Below are 19,463 nucleotides of genomic sequence, written 5' to 3' on the forward strand. Positions count from 1 at the left end.
AAGATTTGCTTGCCATAAGAACAGGGGATCTTCTTCAAAAGGAAAGGCTCCACTTGTGAAAGGTCCCTCCACCTAATTTTCAGGATCCTTCACTCCCCCCACCCACCCAACACGCACACCACAGTTCAACGCATTCAGCAGGATTCCGTGACTCTCTGCCCTGGTTCAACCTATCATCAGCCACAGTGGCTTAAATAAGCCACCATGGTTCGTGGGCACCTATTCCATAACCCAACACCCACTTGAAGGTCATCGTGTCGTCCGAATCTAACAAGGGTGAGTTGTTGGTGTGGTGAACAAACCACCCACAACCCCAAAATAGACCATATTTTCTGGGTGGTTTATTAACCACGCCAACAACTCACCCTTACTGGGCAGGACAACATGACAACCTACCAGCAGGGATGGGTTTATGGAACAGGCAGCCATAGGCACCTGGCATGTGCTGCAAACCACAGTGGCTTATTCAAGCAACCATGGCTGAAAACAATGGTGCCAACCTGTTCTCTGTGTATCATTTTTAAGGGTCTGTGGAGGCTGCCCTGAGAAGAAAGGGGTGGGAAATCAATGACCACTTGCACAGTTAATTCAGCTTAAATCTGTATCCAACCCAAATCTCCACCCTTTACTTCATCTCTAATGTCTGGAAGTGGTTTACTGGTTCAGGGTTTCCTGAGACCTGGAAAACAGTTGCCAATCAGGGTAGAACAGATTGGGCTAGTTGGACGAATTGTCTGACCTCAAACAAGGCAGCTCTGTGACCAATCAATTTCCTCCTTGTTTGCAGGTTGTAGTAAACTGTATGCCCCATCTGCCTGGTTAGTATCAGTTTACCATTTAATGGGAAAATAAGTTATCTCATTAAAATCAATTTACAACAATGAGCTGTTTCCAGTTCTAGACAGAAGAGCTAGACGAAGACTAGGCTCTTCAGATATCTTGTACTTGTAATAAATCCAGTTTTATTTTATTTTTTAAATGTATATCTTGCCTTTGCATCCAGAATTTCTAGGCAGCTTGTAAAAAAGTGTGACTAAAAGGAACAGCAGCAAAACAGAGAAAGCTGTACACATAAAAATCAGAATTGGTAGAAAAGTGATAAAACATCATCATAGAATTATAGCATTAACACTGTCTAATATTACAGATCAAACAAACATATTAAAAGGTTACTACCAGGAAATAATTTTTTGACATGGTTGATGCTAAATATTTCTCAGTGTTAGATGCACTGCCTAGATCTACAAAAGGTTATGCTTCCAGGAATACACAAGAGGCATCTGAGCACTGAAAAATGTAAACGGCGAACCAGAGATGTACTATATTAGTCTCAGATGAATCTGCATATTGAACAGATGGTTACAAAAAAGAGATATGCCAAAAATACCAGCCTAGGCAACATAAAAGCCCTTGATAAACCATGATAAATTACAGGCATGGTACAAAGTGGATGTTAATACATTTATTTATTTATTTATTTATTTATTTATTTATTTATTTATTGCATTTCTATACCACCCAATAGCCGAAGCTCTCTGGGTGGTTCACAAAAATTAAAATCATTCAAAGTATAAAATAACAGTATAAAACCATGAGATAAAATACAATATAAAAACACAACCAGGATAAAATCTATGTATGAAGAAAAATATACACATTGGTCTTCTACTGTTATTCTTATTATCTATGTTAGAAAATCTGATAACACAGCATATTATCAATATTATGCACTTCAAATTCATATTTTCAAGATCTGGCTAACCATATCTATTAATGTTTGACAACACTCCTCAATTTTCTCGACATCAGTTAAAAAAAAAACTTATTTTCAACAAGTGACATCAAGTCCAAATTATTGCAATGAATTAGTATGCACAGTGTGAATTTGGAGGCTGTCGGCAATCCACATAGGATTTCAACCTAAATGTAATAAATATGGCTTAGAATGAGGAGAAGAAGTTACTTGCATATAAAAGAAAGAGCAAAAGTAAGCAAAAGTTGTGTTTTGACAGGAAGATAAATAAATGCAGCTGTTGAAGTCTAATAATGAAGTGTGCATAATAATAATAATAATAATAATAATAATAATAATAATAATAATAATAAATTTATTTATTACCCACCTTTCCCTCCAGATTGAGGTGGGGAACAACATAAAATATAAAACATTATAAAATACATAAACTGATTAAAACATATAAAAACTTATACATTATTAAAATAACAGCCAGACATCTTAAATTTCTTTTCTGGTAGGCCTGCCGGAAAAGATCAGTCTTTATTGCTTTTTTATATTCAGAAAGACTACTGAGTTGGCGAATCTCTCCCAGCAGGCCATCCCACAGTCTGGGAGCAGCAGCAGAGAAGGTCCTCTGGGTAATGGTTGTTAATCTAGTTTTTGCTTGCTGAAATAAATTCTTCCCAGAGGACCTGAGTGTGCAGGGCGGATTGCATGGGAGAAGGCGATCCCACAGGTAAACTAGACCCAAACCATGTAGGGCTTTAAAGGTAATAACCAACACTACTTCGCCCAGAAACTAACTGGCAGCCAGTGTAATGATTTTAAAACTGGTGTAATACAAGTATCCCTATATGTACCGGTGACCAAACGGGCTGCCATATTTTGCACTAGTTGAAGTTTCTGGACTAGGCACAAAGGTAACCCTATGTAGAGCACATTGCAGAAGTTGAGCCCCGAAGTTACCAGCACATGCACTACTGTCTTTAGATCTTTCAACTCTAGGCAGGGGCTCAGCTGGCATATCAGTCGAAGCTGATAGTATGCACTCCTGGCCGTCGCATCTATCTGAGCTGTAATTTGGAGTGACGGATCCAGGAGCACCCCCAAGCTGCAAACACAGTCTTTCAGGGGGAGTATAAACCCACCGAGAACTGGTTAACACATCTCCAAACCCAGTTTGAGGCCCTTGACAGTAAGCACCTCCGCACATGCTGCCAGATGCTGTGGACAGAGAGCATCTTCAATGTATTCTAGAAAGAGAGGAGGATGGGGAAAGGCAGAGTACAGGAGAGAGAAAACTACACCAGAAAGGCATGAGGAGAGGAATTGTGAGCACTATACACATCGCTCAACAGGGATCATCTAAGACCAGAGAAAATGAGATAAGGCCACACTGTTCAGTAAAACTGTTAGGAGCTCCACAGGATAATCAAGTATTAGGATACACGTATTTTATTATGCATTGCTTTTTATGCAGTGTTTTCCTGATTATATACAAGAATCTATACTCGAGAATATGCTCATGATCAACATTTACTATACTATACTATACTATACTATACTATACTATACTGTACTGTACTGTACTGTACCATACTGTACTATATAGAAAAAATACACTTTCTGTCTTTGCTTTACCCAGTCAATGCCTTACACAGACCAGCATGGCCTTTTCTACATAGCATCGTCACATCTTCCCCTGATTTCATGCTTTAGCATAATTCTGGCAGTACCTTTAGAACAGGGGTGGGAAACTTGTGGTCCTTTAGATGCTTTGGCCTACAACTACCATAATCCCACACAATCAGCTATGCTGGCTAGGCCTGCTCTAGAAGAGGCATATGTGGCACTGTTTGGATTTGGCATGTCCTCATGGCTCGATGCACCATTGAGGATTGTGCATTATGTTCATAGCTGCCAGTTACTTGTGTGTGCTACATGGACAGGGAGGCAGAGAATTCATGACTGACAAAAATATGTAAATCCTCCAAGAATGATAGTTAAGAGGAGGAAATGCTCTTATGTCTCTCAAGTGAGCAGTGATCTGTATTCTTCTTGTAGAATGACACTACAGCCCCTCCTAAGCTGTTCTGCCACAGACAAGCCAGCCAGTGGTATTTCATGGTTTACTGATGCCTAATTTCCTCTATCAACCCCTCCGAACTGTCTGCTTTCTGTATCAATGTCTATGACACGTTATCTTTGATAGAGAGGGCTAGGAGAAATAGTTTCCGCTAGAGCTGCTGTCAATAAAACTCCATAAATCAGCAAGTCAAGGCAGGCTAAAGGCAAAGACCAACACAAGAAGCATCCATCACAACTCAAGTAGCATAGAATCTGTTTTAACAAAAGCCTGTAGAGGAAAACTAGGATTGGATGGTAATTTAAGATGGGAGTAATGGGTTTATTACAGCATCATGATTTTGTGTAATAAGCCTATCAGGCTAAGGGTGACCACATGAAAAGGAGGACAGGGCTCCCGCATCTTTAACAGTTATGTAGAAAGAGGAATTTTAGCAGGTGTCATTTGTATGCCTGCAGCACCTGGTGAAATTCCCTCTTCATCACAATAGGTAAAGCTACAGGAGCAATACAAGAGTGACCACATACAAAGTAGGGCAGGGCTCCTTCAGCTTTAACTGTTGTGATGAAGAGGGAATTTCACCAGGAGCTGCATGCATACAAATGGCACCTGCTGAGTCCTGTCCTCTTTTTCATATGGTCACCCTATATCAGATTCTTTTGATCTACAGCTCATTGCAGGGTGTGTGTGTTTTCTTAACTTATTATAATAGATATTGTATGATGTTACCAAAGCTAAGAACATGTGCATTTAGAACCTATTCCATTTACTATACTGACAATTATTACATGTAGCAAGGACTGAGTTCCAATTTAACCATCATAGGCCTGGCTGTGGTCCCAGTGCCCCTCCCCACTGAAACTACATCAGTGTTCGTAAAGGTGCCATTTTCTTCACACATTCTTCCTTTGCTAGCCTTGGCTTCATTCCCTCCCATTTCTTTGTTGGTTCTCTCATCCTTGAAATGTAGATGTTATAAACCCCCAGAGCAGGGACCTGTCTTTATTGTTATATGTGGCTTTGTAAAGCATGAAGTACAATGACAGCTCAGTCTAAATAATATAATGACGATGCCTGTAGCTGTGTTTGCCTGCTTGCATGTAGGGCTGAAGTGTGGAGGGGTGTGTGGGTGCACACGTAAACCCACCTCCAGCGTACCCACATGCCTGGTACCCAGTTAGACCTTTGTGAGTTGAGCATGAAGGTCTAAAGAGAGCCAGTGTGGTGTAGTGGCTACAGTGTTGGACTTGGAGTTGGGAGATCCGAGTTCTAGTCCCCACTGAGCCATGCAAACCCACTTTGGGCCAGTCACAGACTCTCAGCCCAACCCACCTGACAGGGTTGTTGTTGTGAGGATGAAGTGGAGGGGAGGGGGAGGATTATATACACCGCCTTGGGTTCCTTGCAGAAAAAAAAGGTGGGATATAAATGCCAAAATAAATAAAATAAAAATAAATAAAGAGAGCTTGCAAGTGCATTCAGTTGAACACGCTTACAGAGTTCCCATGACTGGAAACCATAACACACAGCCCTCTTTAGACCTGCAGGTCCAACTGGGTAACAGACACATAGGGATGCTGGAGGCAGGGCTTACGTGCATGCCCATTGTCAGGGATAGAGGGCACGGGTGTAGGGTCTTGTAGTTTAGCTAATATTTAATTAGAAGTAACCTGGAAGGCTTTGGGCCTAGTTGGCACTTGGAATGTTAAGAACATAAGACGTGCCCTGCCAGATCAGACCAAGGGTCCATCTAGTCCAGCTCTCTGTTCACACAGTGGCCAACCAGCCATCAGCCAGGGATGAACAAGCAGGACATGGTGCAACAGCACCCTCCCACCCATGTTCCCCAGCAACTGGTGCACAATCTGTGTTACAATCTGTGTGAATTGATCTCTGTCAATGTCTCAGTATTGTAGGAATATTTTTACTCCCCGCAACCCACCTGCTTGTCTCAGCCTTGGCAAGAAACTGTCTAGAAATTGTTAGATGGGTCATCCGGACTGAAGCATCATCTTGGTGGCCGAAGCAGTGCTGCCCTATTTGGGCAAGGACATTGCTGAAAGGTCAAACCCCCTGTCTAGAAGAGGCCTATGCCTCCCTTTTTAAGCTAGTGCAAAGGCAAGGAGCCGTTGCTAGGAACATCTGTTCTGTATTCCAGGAAAGCCTCCCAATTTGAATCCATCATCTTCTGAGACGCTGAGGGCACTCTGTACATGCTGTGGATATAAGGAAGCTAAAGAAGAAAGTGCAGTGAAAACAGGAGAGTCACATGGGGTTGGAAAGAGATTAGGCATAGTCAAATGCAGAATGAAGAAACAGGAGAAAATTGACTACTGTGGAGGCATGGAAAGCAGGCCATGAGAACCTGGGAGAGAAAGCTCCTCATTTATTAAGAGTAGTGGATGTGAAAAAAGATCCTGGCCTTTTGCCATATGATTCTCCTGGTATGTTTGGCAATATCATTATTGTTGTCCCACTTCATTTGCATTCCGTGATATGTGGGCTTTTGAATGCAGGTGGGATTGGGGAATGACTGAATGTGTAATGTTAAAGGATTTTTTGTTTGTTTTAAACAACCCTAAAAATAAAAGCATTAAATCAACAAAGATGAGCTCTATTTCAAAGTAAGAGGGATGTGGCCCCTGGCTTTACAGAAAATAGCCTCATCGTTTTTTGAAGTGGAAGAAAGGAAACCAAAGTGATCAAGAGGCTGGAGCAACTGCCCTACGATGAAAGGTTACAAAGCTTGTGGCTCTTCAGTTAAGAAAAATGCAGAGTCAGTGGGAACATAAAAGAGTTTTATAAAATTATGCATGGCACAAGAAAGTGGATAGAGAGACTTTTTTCTCAGTTCTTTTGCTTTGCAGTAAATAGTTTTTCTTTACACGCACTCTGTGGTGAAAATAAATATAAGATGAACAATACATAGTACTGGGAATTTATCCACAATAAAGTAATACCTGGAGATTATAAATCTGTTTTTATTCCTTCAGAGTCAAGGGGTTGAGAGCAGCTTAAATCTAACTGCTTTAGCTTGCCCGGGTTGTACATTTGAGTTATCTGTTCCAAGCACAATTTGAGATCAGTATATAGCCATACATTATGGAGAGAATTAATACATTCATTCAATGCACCCAACCCCACAAATATGCACATGCCCTAAAGGAGACCCAGAGAAATACCAGCAAAGACTGCATGGGTAGCAATCTTGTTAAACCCTCCAAACATTTTAAAGACTATGAATCCTGGAGGGTCAAAAAATCTAGTGCACACACATTCTGCCCCTTCTGCTCTCCCCTTAATCTCCATTTAAAAATAGGAATAAATAGCATTTTCTGGCACTGGAAGAATGCAAGGGGCTTGCAACTCTCAATTTTTAAAACTTCACAGTATTGCCAGTGCAGCCGGCTACAGCTGTAGCCTGATCACTTCACAACCTCTTCTGACAGAAGCTACTCACGAGCACAATTTAAGTCAACGCCAATAAGTCATTTGAGGACTGTGAAATTATTCTAGCCTACACATTTTGGAAATAGCAGGTTTTGAATGGCTCCCGGCTGAGCGAGAACAGGCTTCACATAAAGATGTGTTTAAACAAATCAGAATTAATAGGAAGCTACAAGGTTCGGGCATCTGTACTGTACTTGACGTGTGCGGACACTCAGTTCTTGTCAAGCTGGATTCAGATGTGGACTTGCTGCTGGCGATTTGCCATGTGGCTAAGGGGCAAAATCAGCGCAATCAAATACTAGAACAGTAGCTGGGCTTTAGTGATGATTTGTCAGTGAAGTGGATACAATCTGGCCTAGTTCTTGCTGAGATAGTAAATGTCTGTCTGGGTCAAGCCATTTCAAACGGCAGCTCATGAGCTCCAATGCTCCTTCACAAAATGATTTTCCTGCACATAGAAAAGATGTGTATCAGGGAGATAAGAATGCTACAACTCGTCTCCCTCGCAATGAATTCCCTGGGTTGGATCCAGAATCGTTCCTCTGCCCATGGGAGGACAACACAGGTGGAACATGACTTCCACAACTTCTCTTCCCCCACCCCTTCTAGTCCCCCACGTACCTTACAAATCTCTTCCAAAGGGTTGGGGGACCCTCTGGACAAGATGTGGAGGGAGCACATAGGCGGGCGGGGAAGAGAGGGAGAAAGGACTCAGAATCATAGAATAGTAGAGTTGGAAGGGGCCTAAAAGGCCATCGAGTCCAACCCCTGTTCAATGCAGGAATCCATCCAAAAGCATACCTGATAGATGGTTGTCCAGCTGCCTCTTGAATGCTTGTAGTGTGGGAGAGCCCACAACCTTCCTAGGTAACTGCCATTCCACCAGCAGTGTCCTTTATGCATGGAGAAATAATACTGAATCCAACCCTATATGTGTAGGATTTTTTTTAAATAGAGCAGCATTAAGTTGCTACCCCAGATTGCAACTTACCACTTTAGTGACACCCATGTCTCTGTTTCTTGTGAAAAGTCTTATTCAGGCATTCAAAACACTGGCCTCAGTCCTCCAACTGTGACCTCCCTGTGTTGAAGGGGAAGATCTGTAACCACATTCAGATGCATGCTGCTACAGAGTTCTGCATCACTGGGAAACCTGCCTCCTGAACACTCAGAGATCTTTAAGTACAGCGATTAACGGGGTTACGTTTCCAGTGCAGAGTATCCCGGTCAACATAGAGAGGTTGCAGAGGGAGGGGGCAGAGTGTACATCTCCATTCTCCTCTAGAGTAGAGTTTTTGAACACCTGAAAAGAGCTTTTGTAAAGCAATATCATGGAAACAATGTTCAATTATTTTCCCTGTGTTATTTTTCCTCTTCAGAACTTTTTTTGTGAGTTCAGGCCTTTTTCTGTTCAGACGTATATTGGCAGGACTTATAAACACACACTAGATTTATTTATTTTGTGTCAAATGATTACTCAATATTTGATGACTTGCAGCTGAATGTGTGAAATGAAAGGTGTGATATGAAAGTTTGGTTTGTGAGCCATCATGGCTCATTCACATATGCAAATAAACCACTTGATGCTGCAGTCATCAAATAAACGGTTATAAATCATTAAATAGGGTTGAGAACAGGATCACAGAGAAGTTCCTGTACCACTTCACAACTGCCTGCAGCCCTGAATAGGCCCACCTCACATTTTGAAAAGTATGGCTTTGCAGCCAGTGTCTTTTCGCAAAAAAATGGTGGCAGCAGGGCAACCAAAAAATACGCAGACAGTTTGAATTCTGTTCCTGCAAATGAATTGCTTAGCTTCTTCAGCAATTCATTCAACTTCTTGGACTTTAAGATATAGTATTTGAAATCCCAGGGGCTGCAGGCATACACAATAAAATGTGGAACATTTGGAAATAGTGCTATTTGGTAAAATCTTTTTCCATCATGTTGAGGAAACATTTTCTTTACTAGAATTGAGAAACAAATATGGGTGGGGAATGGTAATTGCATTAGTAATGACTATGTTGTCATTGAAAGAGGAAATTGTCACCCTAGGAATATAGATACATTTGAAGAACCATTTTAATTTAAAGTACAGCTTTCTAATTTCATGCCAGTGTGTGATTGCCCTTCACTGGGATATTTTATACTTATATAAGCAGGTATTATATGACCTCTTTTATCCAAATAGTCAGAGAGGCATATAGAGTATTTAGGAATTCAAACGTCAAAACAGGCTTCACTGACAGAACTAGGCCTTTGTGTCCTTGGAAATTCAAGGCAACTGCAAAAGAAACTGAGGTGTCTTCCTACCGCATTTGGTGTCTGAAATGTCTGAAAACAGCGAGATATATATATATATATATTCTATTAATAGTGCACACCTAGCCACTAGGTAAAACTGGATTTAATTTTAATTTGCTCTAGGGAAACCTAGGTTCTTGGCATTCATTTACATTCTGTAATTAATTATTATCCATTTACTGCAGGGTGGAGAAAAGCCACATGGTCTCCACAGGGTTGCTGGAGAGTCTGCATTTGCTTGCCAAAGAAGCTGGTATTTGATGCAGCAGTAAATGCTGCTGTTGATTTCCCCATTGTTTGACTTTAAATGTAGGCTGGAAGGTGAGATTTTACACGCTATGAGGGAATATGAATGGTAGAGTCAATATTAGAAAATAGTAAGAAATTTCTTCGCAGTATCATGAGAACCTTGTCAGAGTATTTTTATTGGGTGTATTCAAAAGATCAGAAACTATAGATTAAATATTTTTAGCTGGGAAAAGACACACGTTGAATGCAGCTAATAAACAGTATATTCACTTTTATTATCTATAGGAAATGAAAAACCTCTAAAGAAATAGGTTACCTGAGTGCTGTTCTGGTCTTGTTCTATAATTCTCTTTCATGGTCTACATTATGTTGCTAACAGGCTTTCCTTTTTAACTTTCTTTAAACCTTTAAAGTCAGCAAAAATATACCTATGAAATAATTAAACTGATATAAAACAGTGGTGAGAAGCTACCATGAGATGGCACCATAACCTAATGTATGTGAGTCACCTATATATGAAATAGTAAACTAACAAAAACTAGGTGTACTTGGTAACATGAATACTTTCACACTTATAACTTTCTTCCACTCCTTCCCTCAACACCCCACTGCCTGTTTCTGGTATTAAAGACAAGTGAAGGGTATTGAAGATGATGATGATGATGATGATGATGATGATGATGATGATGATGATGATGATAATAATAATAATTCTTTGCTGAAGCCTTTGTTGTTGGTTTCAGTATTTTTATTAACATCACCACTGATTTATACATCATTCCAACATATTCTGCAATAAAGTGTTTCTAAGACATTTGCAAGAATAAACAGAAATTGAATAATAATATATCAATCTAAAATGACATGTAATGCTTTGATTGTGGGGGTGGGGTGGAATGCAGGGCTGTAAATATTTATGGTGTCACAAACCTCTTTCTATTTGTTTGATAAAGATTATTTCAGTGGATGCAAAAGCAATAGGTGTAGGCAGCAACTCTAACAGTGCAAGCCTATCCATGTCTGCTCAGAAGTAAGTACCAGGATACTCAGTGGGGCTTACTCCCAAGAAGGTGTGCATAGGATTGCATTATAAATACCTCTAAAAGGTTGGGTCATCCAAGACATGTGGGCGCTGCAAAGGGCACAAGCTGCCAAGGAGCTATCCAAGGCAAGCGTCACTGAAACCGATGAGATCCACTCAGAGAAGCTGACGTTCTTGTGCAGCTCCAATTCACCATAGTAAGGCTTGTGTAGAAGAACTTTCCAGGGGTTGGTGCCAATAAACTGACTTCTGTTTGAAGCTGTGGTGACTGAGCACATTCAGGCTGACGCTGAGTAGAATGTCAAAGGTCATCTAATTTATGTTTAGAATTGCATCCTATGCGTTGAATCCTGGACCTGCCTTCCACAAGAGGGAGGGGATCTTCTGCGAGAGGAAGGGCTCTGCACACGACAGGTCCCTCCACCCAATTTGGGGGAATTCCTCCGGCCCCCTCCCCTGGCTGTACCACACTCCACCCTAGCCCATTTAGCAGGGGCTACTGACTCTCTGTGCAGCATTTGCACTGGGCTAGATGGGCTGCCCTGGAAAGGAGAGGGCAAAGAAGTCCACTTCCGCCAGTGCAGCTGAAACAGCACAAATCTAGATCCAACCCAATGTCTGCATATAATTGGTTTTCTGTAGCAAAATCAGGCTGTGCTCTAAAGGATGAACCAGTTGTGAGGTTAAATGCATCTTTGCATTGAATGTGCATTTTAAAAGAAATGCAAATAGCAGCCTTACTCTAAATAAAAATAGATGGTTGATATTATTGGGATTGCGGCAGAAGGGAGGGGGCAAAAATGCAAAGACACAGTTAAAGTCACATTTAGCTTGTCCCTGAATGTGACATGGAGGTGTGGTGATTTCCCCAAATGTGGGAAACTCGATTGCATAACATCTTTTTTTCTCTGTGTTAAAAGCAGGTAAGGGGCTGATTTGGATTGAGGGGATAATGGGGAGGAGAAGAGGTTGACTTTGTGCCACGACCCCAGTCCAACACCCACCCAGTTATCAGCTGAAACATCAAAAACATTTGTCTTAGTTACAGTAGGGTATGGGAATGAAAGGATTATGCCAAAGGCTTAACAGAAAAGGGTTTGAAGGAAGAAAGAGGTGGCATCATGTAGGTGTTCTAGGATGCCGTTCCTGACATAAGCCACAGAAAAGGAGAAAGGATGGTGTTTGTTTGAGGGAGCAAGATTATGCACACTATCAGAGTTTTTAAAGAGTCAGTGGATATATGAGTGAGTGAGTGTGTGTAGGGGGATGACAGAACCTTGGGAAACTGAGAAAGGGTATACTTAGGGCCAAACTAGTAACTCATACTCCCCCCCCCCGCTAAACAAATTCATGCCTCCCTCCCTGTTTAGACTGGGGCCATGTTGTGTGTCTGTGGGATGGGGGTTCAACCCTTTCCCCTGATCCAATATCCCCTCCCTCACAGCCAAGGAGGGGAGCTACATATTTTCCTTCCCCTGGCCAGATCTACACCAGGCAAGATATAACACTATGAAAGCAATATGAAAGTGGTATATAAGAAGCAAGAGCCACACTACTGCTTTATAGCGGTATTGAAGTGCACTGACAACTATTGGGACCCATTGACACATACCATATACTGCTTTCATACTGTTATATCCGGCTTGGTGTGGCTCCTGCCTCTTAAATACTGCTTTCATGCCGCTTTCATAGTGGAATATCCTGCTTGGTGTAGATCTGGCCCCTGTCTATCTCTGCACCTGAGTCTTTCCCCTTACTGTACTGTTGTCCACATATTGAATGTTAGATTGTGAGCTCCTTGGGGCACGAACCTGTCCTCTTCTACCTTGTGAAGCACTGTGCACATTGATGGCTATATAAATAAAAATGAGTGAAAAGAACATGCTCACCCATTCAGCCATCTAGTGAAGATCACAAATTCTATATGCTCCTGATATGGAAGAGTCCATTCTTCAGCACTGGCCCTACCATTTGGCAACTGTCTCCAGTGGCAGATGGTAGGGGGCAGCAGCAGCATCTCCCTGGCCATTCTACTCTGTTGGAGGAGAGAGCCATGTGTGCAACATGGCCTATCCTGCTCTCCCTGAACTAGCCTCCTGCCCTCAGGAGCAGCAGAGAACCCTGTCTTACTATTGAAGTAACAATTCACTTGTGTACATGGAGTAGGAGTACTTGGAGGGCAGATTGTTTATGAAAAATTCATTGCTGGTAATATGTTGTTGTTGTTGTTGTTGTTGTTGTTGTTGTTGTTTAAAATCAATCTTGTATATATTGGGTTCCCTCTTTCTTTCTTCATTCATCCTGTCATTCATCCCCCAAAAGGCTCCTATTCTTTAACACTTCCTCCCATATCTAAGTAGATTCTGTTTATGCTTCCATTCCTATAACTCCTGTTTGTGGAAAAGAGCTTGTCCTTGCCTTTTCCATGCTATCTTATCACTGAGGTGACAGACCACATCTGGGCATCTTAGTCACATTCTGTTATGTAACAGCAGTGTGCCAGGCAATGGCATTGGTTGGCACCACACAAGAACCATCCAGCAGCCAAGGGGGATTGGTTCTGAGGACACTGTTGTTGAAAACGGCACTTGGCAGTGACATGGTGGATTAAAACTCAGCTAGACACTGAAGAAGAATGCGGGGGATGAGTGGGGGGGGGAGAGAAAGCAAAGGAACTTCAGTGTTTGCTGGTTGATTGTGAAAAACCAACAAAATTCCAACATTTATGAGTAATTTTGGGAACTGAAGGCTTCCCCCCATGCACACACACAAATACAGAGAATAAACAGACATGTTTAATGGTAATGAGCCATGAATTCTACCAAGCTGTTCTTTACATCCTCTTTCTCTTTACTTAGATACATTTCCGTTGGGTTGTTAGAACCTCTATTCCTGCTTTGTGTAATAAAAACCTAAAATGGACATGTCCCAGAACTTTAGACAGACATTACTTCAAACTGTACATGTACTTAAGCTTATTTTAGCTGGGGATGAGGATATTGAAAATGACAACAATGTTTTTCCACATACTTGGGATATCCAGTCCTTCCATCTAGGCAGGAACTATCCTCTTCTTCCTGTATGGCCCAAATTCACTGCCCTCCTAGACAGTATGGGGCTACACACTTCAAAATATGTTGGCATGATAATTTTGTTCATCCACATCAGGCAACCACAGTTTGAAAAAGCCTACTCAGATATCTATGAGGACTAGATCTTTTGGATTCTTCCAGAATGAACAAACATAATTTGTTTGCAGCATTGTTCCCTTTCAAAGAAACATAGAGCCGGAAGGGACCATGGAAGTCAACCTCTTAAGGAACCCAAGGCGGCATACATAATCCTCTCCATTTCATCCTCATAATGACAACCCTGTGAGGTAGATTGGGCTGAGAGTCTGTGACTGGCCCAAAGTCACCTGGTGGGTTTCCATAGCCGAGTGGGGACTAGAACCCGGATTTCCTGACTCCCAGTCCAACACTTTAGCCACTACACCACACTGGCGTAGTCCAGCCCATCAGCTCCCAGGGCTATCTGTTCCAGTGGTGAACAGCTCTGCCCAGATGGTAAAATAGCAGATAACTGTTCAGACAACACACTAAGCCACGGTTGGGCCACTAACCCCTTTGCAGCAAATGGTTAGCGAGCATGTTTAAACTGTAGTTATGTAGCTGCCATGGTTAGGAATGGCTTACACAACATGGTTCACGCAACATACTATTTAAACATGTTCAGCTCAAAATGCTTAACCACCGTGGCTTAGCACATCATCTGAACAGGGTCACTGACTTCAATGGAGCCAGGATTCTATCAGCTGTCATCATATTAAAAGATACTTGTTATGAGAAATCCAGTGGCATATGCACTTATAACTAAAATGGGCCCTGACTGATGGTGCTAAAGTGCAAGAGTCACATGACCTAATTGTTTCACTGTCATTTGGAATCTAAAGACAGCTGTACTTTTGTACAACTTGCAACTTATTCATCAAGGCACATGCCGATAAGTAAAGCATTACTCTGCTTTCAGAGGCTAGCACAGGTAAATCCTGCCCCCAAATGGATATTCAATCTAACAAGCACTGCCTATTAATGGAAAGATAGACGTCTTGGCATGCTTCCATGTAGCAATCAGATGGCTAATGCTTAATCCCTATTAACGTCAGCACTGTAGCATCTGAACATTAAAATGAGCTAAGTGTGAGGTAGTTACAATTTATTTTGAAGGCCTCTGGAAAAATCAGGGCTGTGTGTCATCAGGAAGAAAAATCACAAACGAAGCACAATTGTGGACTGCTGTATCTCTTCATGAGCAGGATTTTTCATAGCTGCTTAGAGGAATTAATTATCATACTCTGCTATGTGACTCATTCTTGTTGAACTTCAAATTTGCTCAAATTCACAAAAACTGGCCCCCTTTCAGACACTAAGACCCACTTAGCTCAATTGCCAAACACTAAATTAATCCAATGTATAACAAAATGGGAGACTTTTTAATTTTTAAAGAAAACTATCAATTATTCTTTTTTAGGCCCTGAAAAATGCAGTCAAATTTGTTAATGAATACACAAACTGCAAAATGCTTATTTCCTGTTTAGTTGTATATTGGATTTGTATTTTGTACTCTGACAAATGTTCAGATTATGCAAATATATTCATTCTCATACTGTGTTTCCTATTATCTGGTTCTGACTGAAACAAATTGGGTTGGATCCAGGATCTCCTCACAAAATTTTCCTCTACCTGATTTTTGGGGTTCCCCCTCAACCTCCATTGCTCACCACATTCAGCAAGTCTCCTGGCTCCCTGTGTCACATTCTCAGGGGGCTGGAGGGCAGGCCTGGGAAGGCAGGGGCAGGGAAGTTTACTTCCACCAGCACAGTTGATCCAGCATAAATCTGGATCCAATCTATCACCTCTACATGAATCAAGTGTTCCTGCAAAGGTTAATTTGCAAGCGGCCCAGACTTCCTGCTGGAACCACGGGCTCAATTGAAGACGCTGACGGACCGCGGACGGAGGCAGGTAAGGGAGAGGAGGGCGGGGGGGATTACCGGGCCCTGCCGCCATCGCCGCATGGGCGACAGTGGCAGGGCCCGGTAAACCCCACTTACCTTTCCAGCGGAGCTCCGGATCGAGGCGAAGGATCCGCCTTCACCTCGATCCTCTTCGCCACGCTCCGCCGGCCCCCCAATCCTCTTCGCCTCCGCCTTAAGGGCAGGCGAAGCCCCCCGCTCCGCTCCTGCTTCTACGGTCCGATTAGAAGCGGAGCACATCCCTAATATTTTCAGGCCACATTTATTAAGGATCTGTGAAGGGAAACTGGGCGGGCCCTAATCTATGCCAGCAAATAGCTAGGCATTATATCGGGTGAAGCATGCTATGCCTGGAGAATGGCGTCTGGGTGATCACCAGCTCCAGGCCTGACCCTTTTGGGGAGGAGAGGCCTTCCCATGTAATTCCCAACCTGGGCCGCAAAACACCAGGTTGAGTGAGGTGAGTCGGTCTCACAGATAACTGTTATCCCCCCACCAGGGCTGCAAAACCCTCAGTGGAAGGCCTCAGGCATCACCTCTAACCAAACAACAGTGCCACAGAATGATCACCATCCCTGTCCTCTAAGTGTGTCCTCCCCTACCAGTCTGAACCAAATGTGACCAAATCAATTCAACACCAAAATAAAGCAACTTCTTTAGACACTCTGTCCCCACGTACAGTGTGAAGTAGGTGAAAAGACACATAGCCCAGGCAATCACAATTTTTTAAAGATAATCCTTTAAAAATAATTGATACTTTTCATCAAATGCCATACAGATTAATGAAATGTAGTTCCATCACTTCCTCCTTCATTCATGCTGAACTGGTTGTTGACATGCAGGTCATATGAAAATGATGTGTGTCATCAGTTCTGAATGGTGAATGAAAGCAATGGTTAAATACTTGATGTAGGTAACCTGGCACAATATAGCCATCTGTCTACAGCAATGCAACAATGCTGATTTCTGTTATCAACTGAGATTGAAAGTATTGATCTTGAATAATTACAAAAGACAAAATAAAAAGCAAAGGGTAATTGACTGTCATGTCCCGCATTGATCCAGTGCCTCAATTTTCAATAATGAAATGATTTTTAGCTACTTTGGTCTACTATTTCTTCATTAACTAATATACATTTGAATAACACACATTGACTATTTGGGGTGGAGAGGGGCAAAACACCTATCAGTGCAGATAAACCATCTCCATTCTTTTCAATGGATCTTATATGGTGTTCTGGCATAACAACCCATTCAAATGAAAGAGACAGAAGTGCTTTGTGGATTTAAGGTTGCCAGCCGCTCTGAGTTTTGCAATAATAACCCATAAATTCACCAGTTAACAAAAGAAGAAGGGAGGTGACCAAGGCCTAAGGATTATCCCAGGCAAACGTTGGGGTCGTCCCTGCCTGCTCCCAGTATCCCCTGGTTTCATCTACACCAAGCAGAATATTCAACTATGAAAGCGGTATATAAAAGGCAGGAGCCACACTACTGCTTTATAGTGGTATTGAAGTGCACTGACAACTGTTGGGGCCCATTGACACATACCATATCCCACTTTCATAGTGTTATGTCCTGCTTGGTGTAGATGTGTCATGGGCCCCAACAGTTGTCAGTGCACTTCAGTATCACTATAATGCAGTGGTGTAGATCCTGCAGTGCACTTCAATACCGCTATAAAACAGTAGTGTGGCTCCTGCCTTTTATATACCGCCTTCATACCACTTTCATACTGTTATATCCTGCTTGGTGTAGATGAGCCCCCTGTGTGTCATTTGGCTGTACAGGGATGATCCTGGGGCGATCCTGGGATATAGGCCTGGTCTAGCCATGGCCCAACTTTTCTGACATCCCTTTCCCCTGCACTTTCCTACCCCCCATGAACATCTGGAGGGTTGAGATACAGTGGGGGAAATAGATCTGGGGTACAGAGGGGTAATTGGTAAGGATTGCCTCCCTCTTTGTCTGCAGGGATGGGGAAACTCAAGCCTGTGGTTGGGGAATGCTGGGAGTCGTAGAGATATTTTCTGCCTAAACATGCATAGGATTGCACCCTTACCTACTGGTTTTACATAGCCAAAGGAGGGGCATGGTTTGGTTTAAACTGGAAGGAATCAGGAGGTGAGTCTTAAGGGATCAATCCTATGCATTTTTAGAAAGAAGTCCTACAACTGCCAGCATTTCCCAGCCAGCATGCTGGAAGAGTTCTTTTCTGTTTAGATATATGCATAAGATTGCACTTTATATGAACCTACCTTTCGCCCCATAATTTGAACACTCCATGAATGGCATTGGAAATGTAAAAATGGGAAAGGGTTGTGGGAAGAGCACGTATATATTAATCTGTGGAAACAACTTCTCCCTGCCTGCCTTATCTTCAACAAAACCACAAAATTTTCTGTCACATACAAGTTTGTTTGGTTCCGAAAACATGGCTTTGTACGTGTGCATAAGCAGAAGCAGAGATGGGGCACCACCATTTTCATGCTTTAAAGAACACTTATTTTTCTTTTTACCTTACCTCAGTACACATTAAATAATTTCTTCTGATATAAAGATAAGAAGGCATATGCCAAAATGTGCTTATCATGCTAGTCGATTTATAAAGTTAATTAAAGCAACAAGCATTTTTTAAACATGTGTCCACTAAGCAGTTCTAGCATGTGATCCAAACTTTTTTTTTTAACTATCATGGGAAAGGAACAAAAGAAGCGGCACCCCACATTATTTTAATCAAAGCCACCAAAAGAGCATGGAAAATTCTTATACATAAAAAGGAGGGTGGAAATATTACCTTGTTTCACTTCAGATTAATATAGGCAAACATTATTCAGTTAGGGTGACCATATGAAAAGGAGGACAGGGCTCCTGTATCTTTTACAATTGTATTGAAAAGGAAATTTCAGCAGATGTCATTTGTATATATGGAGAACCTGGTGAAATTCCCTCTTCATCACAACAGTTAAAGCTGCAGGTGCCCTGCCCTCTTTTAAATCTGGTCACTGTGGTATAGCTCCTGCAGCTTTAACTGTTGTGGTGAAGAGGGAATTTCACCAGGTTCTCCATATATACAAATGATACCTGCTGAAATTCTATGCAACTGTTAAAGACACAGGAGCCCTGTCCTCCTTTTCATATGGTCGCCCTAATTCAGTTCAAATATTGCAGCCATGAAACTCCTTCCTTCTCCAGTTACTGGGAACAGAGACATGAAATGCTTCACCTGGAAAAGGACACCCACCTGCTATTGTCTATTTGCCACATGTGGTAGCAGCAACATTCAAAACCCCGACTAAACTTCTAAAGTGACACAATATCCAAAGTGGGGGAAAAGCCGTCAGGTCTCCAAATATATCAACCTCCTATTTACAAGATCTAACCATTCACATATTCAGAAGAGCTTTTTCAAGTGCACAATTGTGAATGCGCTGCTGTCAGCTCTACTCGAGAATTCCACTGGAAAGTTGTGTGTGCCCATGTTGAGATGGCACTGAAAGCACTTACTCATATATTGTTGTTTTTCTCCTTTTATAGCGATTTCTAAAAAGAGTGAATT

Source organism: Elgaria multicarinata, chromosome 3, assembly GCF_023053635.1.
Source record: "Elgaria multicarinata webbii isolate HBS135686 ecotype San Diego chromosome 3, rElgMul1.1.pri, whole genome shotgun sequence".
Taxonomy (NCBI): domain Eukaryota; kingdom Metazoa; phylum Chordata; class Lepidosauria; order Squamata; family Anguidae; genus Elgaria; species Elgaria multicarinata.